The following is a 4,991-nucleotide window of genomic DNA, read 5'->3' as shown; positions in this document are numbered from 1 at the left end:
TTACAAAAAGACATCTCAGAACCAACATGAAGGATTAAATCTATAGCTTGTGTGTCTAGAGAAACACTAAGTTGTAACAACCCCCACAAAGACATGCCATGATCAACTGTCATGAATAAAATCTAATCAATGCTTTCTTGATTTTTGTTTGTCTATAAATTCATCAATCAATGCAAGAGTTTTCCAAATAATACAAAACCATGCTCAAGTCATATTACTTTAAAAATAATAATGACATAAGGTTTTGTGTAGCCATTTGTTTCACCTCCAATTTTATCATAGCCAATGTATTGTAAACACTCTTGAATGCTTCAGATATATCAAGAACTTGAGGAGATTCTACAAGAGCTACTTATCCTTCAATAAAATGTTATAATAGAGCAAGTATACGCTAGCACATATATAGATAGGGAACATAAAGCCATGGGTATTGGCAATAACATGCCTCCCATCCTCAATCTATTCAAAGCCACAATAATGACCTATAGAAATAGCACCATCAATCTTTCAAAAATGTTGGATATAGGGTTGTAGGAATGCGTACACAACTTGTAGTTGGAGAAGAAGCTCAAGGCACATAACATAGAGTGTATTACTAAGTGTGCAAATACAAGATAAGATACCCCTAAGGTGATAGGTGTATATACAAAGCACAAGGGAAAAAACCTCATAGTGAGGGAAAAGAGTGCCTTGATGGTCCTAAGTGTGTTCACACATATCACTATCATATACATGGCAATAAATCCCCTTGGGAGTAATGCAATGAATGAGAGCTAGCCCATAGATTATAGGGAAGTACCATTCCCTATGGAAATGATCAGCCCACAAAGGGAAGCAAGCCCAAAGTTTTGCAAAAATCTTCAATCTTCTCCCAAGGAAATGCCTTTGTGAACAAACGTGCAAGGTTGTCTTATGTTGGCACATAAGCCAAATTGATCTCTCTAGTTGAGATTCTCTCCTTGACATAATGATAATGCACCCAAGGATTTAATATTTATGTAATTACCTAAAATTTTGTGTGATCACAAAGTTTTATTAACATATTTACATAATCACACTTAACATGATCACAAACAAGCCGGTTGAGAGCAACCTGGAAACCCACAAAAAGCCCGCCGAACTTCTTATTTTTCCTTGCGGGCCCATCGAGCTTTATAGTTTTTTCTAAGGGTCCATCGAGGAAACCCTAAAGCCTGGCGGGCCCGCAACTAAATATATAGAGGGCCCCGATTGAGCCCGTTGGGTGTTATTTGTTGAGCCACTAAGAGAGAGAGAGAGAGAGAGAGAGAGAGAGAGAGAGAGAGAGAGAGAGAGAGAGAGATGCCCACATTCACAGGTACATCGAGAGGAGAGAGGGGATCGTGTGGGAGCGTGCTCTACATTGCAGTGTGTGACAGCAGCGGATTACATGACCACACGACCAGGGTGTGTGTGTTGTGTATGTGTGTGCGCGTTGTGTGGTACCGTACCTTTTGTCATATTGCACGGTAGTCATTAGGTACCTTGCCACACAATGTGAGTGTGTGTGTAAACTGTTCTGTGGAACATTTCTTACCACGAGGGCATCACCTTGGTTACGTGGAGAATATGGTGTCTTTGTGGTAAGTATTGGCTCATTGTTTGGGTACTACATTGATAACGTGGCGATATTAGTATCCTTATGTTGAGTCAATTTCCCTTTCCCTTGCAAGAAAAGCATATGGGCATCGGTTGATAGCGCGCCCATATGATGCTCATATGAAAACCATTAATGCTCTTTAGATTTGGGCGGCACTTGATTGGTAACGCGGCTATAGAGTGTCGTTTTTTGCATAAATGTGGCGTTCAACTCGTTAACCCATTGGTATGAACGCTATATAATTTGTATGTGCATGTGCAGTTCATTTTTGTTAAGTATTAATTATATGAAATACTTGGTCGGTAACGCGACCGTGAAGAGTATAACAAATGTTTGAACTATCTAAAATTATCGTTTTTAAGTGTTCTTGTGAAAATATATACTATCTAACCATATTTAAAATAAAGTTTTATTCATCAATCATTGTTGCTATTTTAAATGCTACATTTATAGAAGTCATAAAAATTATAACATATATGATATCACTTTTATACCACCTCAATAGTGTCTACACTAATGCATAACATTGTTGCAAAACCAAATGCTACAATTTCACTAAAATTCACACTATGCTCATTCTCTATGTTTACAAATAGCTAATATACTTTCAATTTAAAAAGGTATATGCACACATTTTGCATGTAAAACGTTTTATTTAATCTTTTAAAGAGCAAGACGTTCTATCCAATTTATGAGTGGTTTGTTAAAATCGCACCAAATTTTCAATGTTTTTTAACGGAACTATACAGTACTAATATTTTAAAATGAGCTAAATTGAGATTGGCAAGATGTACATTACGATGCACATGTCTTTTATTGTAACAATGTTTTTTGAAGTGGTAACGTACAAAATATAAATTGATCACGTCATGAAAATGTTTTGGATTTTTAACCTATACTGTTTCATCTGAATGGTTTTCTTAAGAGTTACTTATTTTTAAAACATTTTGTACGATTAAACATAACATTTTAAAGTGAAAATGGTTAACAATCTGTATTATTATAATCTTCCATAATTTTTTGAATTCTTTAAGTCATGCATATGGTTTATCTGAACTAGTGTGAGAGTATGAACTTGCATCTTATGGTTTATCACTATATGTTGAAATGTTCTAGGTTTTTAACATGCATTGTTCGATCTGGATGGTTTTCTTAAAAGTTACTTGTTTTTAATACATTTTGCACGATTAAACATAGCATTTTAAAGTAAAAATGGTTATCAGTATATGCACTGATATAATCTTGCACAATTTTTTGAAGTCTTTAAGTCAGAGTGTTATGGTTTCAACTAGTGTGAGAGTGCAATGTGTAAAATATGAACTCACGTCTTATGGTAAATCACAATATACTGAAATGTTTTGGGTTTTTAACCTGTATTGTTCGATCTGGATGGTTTTATTAAGAGTTACTTGTTTTTTTATGCATTTTATATGACTAAACATAGCACTTTAAAGTGAAAATGGTTATCAATTGTATTGATATGATCTTGCAAATTTTTTTGAAGTCTTTAAGTCACGATTATGGTTTGTTTGAACTAGTGTGAGAGCGTCGATGTACCATGAAATTGTATTTAATATGCTGTTTTTTATTGTCCAGTGCTAAATGACGCCATAGCAAAAGAAAATTATTATGTGTGGCATTGAAAAAATTTGTATTTTGGCAATATCTTCATGTGTAGATAATTGATACAACAAATTAATGAAAGTGACATCTTCATTAAAGATCTCACTAGTGCTATCTAGGAGAACACAAAGCACAGATTGCGAGACAAAGGTCAGTATGAGTTACTAATTCCTACAGGGATAAGAGAATTTGACCCCCACCATAAGATTAGGAGAGTGCTAGGCAATATGAAAGTGTGTTGTAGAGACTTAAAAGAAGATGTCCCTCCCACTTGCGATATGAAAAAAATAGAATTGTGGGATAAACAATGGGAGGAGCAGAAGATAAAGATGAACCGGGTGAAAGCTCAAGACCAAGTCTCCTTACCCAAGCGATTGAAGATGGCCCAAGATATGCAAGCGAATGTAGGTAGTCGATCAGATGCCAACGGTGCCGGCACAATCATGCGCACAATATTGAATGCCAAGTGCGCACATTTGATTAGTATTCCACACGAAGCCCTGGTGGAAGGTACAAGAATTGGAGCAGGCTCTTTTGGTTTATGCGCATTATACACCGTTAAAAGCATTTCTTTCTTTCTAGAGCACATTATATATGTAGGAAAATGCTACAAGGGAGGGAATGAGGCAAAATTTGATAGCTTCCAAACAGAGCAAGAAATACAAACGCTTCACTCCTCCATTGTAAGATGCATTGGCTTTACCATCGAGGCCCCCCTGGATCACAATCTTTCCATATTACAATGGGGGTACCTTGGGAGACATGATGTATCACCTGCCAATCTCCCAAGGAGATTTCAGATTCTACATGCACAAGCTACAATATGGCTGGAGACATGATGTATCGCCTACCAATCTCCCAAGGAGCATTCAGATGCTACATACACAAGCTACAATATGGTTGGAGGAATTTGCCAGCAACAAATCAACAATTATTAGAGTTAAAGACTACACGGCTCAAAGCAGTGATTGAGCAGATGCCAACAATCTTACACACTCTTATTGATGGAGTTGTGGCTGCTCACTCAATTGGTATAGTGCACATTGACTTCATCTTTACAACATAATGCTAGATTTTACTCGTGCAAATAAACCCCGCTTTGGCATTATGATTGGGGCATGATCAATGCATAAAACAAGGCAATAAAATCTTGAATACAATTACACTATTGAGGACTACTTGTATCCAATCAAGGATTGTAGCTCCCTTATGCATCCAATTCAATATATGAAAGCTGTTTTCACCCAATTAAGGATTATAGCTCTCATATTGTGTAATGACAATGTATATCAATTTAAATCTATGATGGTGTAAAATGCAAGACTTCAAGGATATTTCTATATATACCTAGTACACTAGTATAGGGCATCCGACCCTTGACTATCAACAAGTTATTTAAATATGCTCATCTTCTAAAACCAACTTCAACCCTTTTATGGACCAATGGCTTCGTCGCAATGAGCACGACTCTCCAAATTTTTAATTGTCTGGCTTCACATCTTTGTTTTTGATGAAGGATATAAATATTTTTAGAAGTGGTTATCGTATTAAGAATCAGGTTCGGCCCAAAACAAGGACATATGACTCTATAACCTTAGGTCAATTCACAAAGAGATAATTATACTTGGAGCTTGAATTCACTCCCCAAGGATTTGCCTAGTCGAAATGCGAAAGTTAGAAGAGGTTTACTATATACAATTAGGCCCGCTGGGCCTTTTTATTTTCTCAGTGCGCCCGCCAAGAAAACTAT

This window comes from Adiantum capillus-veneris, chromosome 26, assembly GCF_014529385.1.
Source record: "Adiantum capillus-veneris isolate H3 chromosome 26, ASM1452938v2, whole genome shotgun sequence".
Lineage (NCBI taxonomy): Eukaryota > Viridiplantae > Streptophyta > Polypodiopsida > Polypodiales > Pteridaceae > Adiantum > Adiantum capillus-veneris.
The sequence above is the reverse complement of the archived record's forward strand: the minus strand, read 5'-3'. Positions refer to the sequence as shown.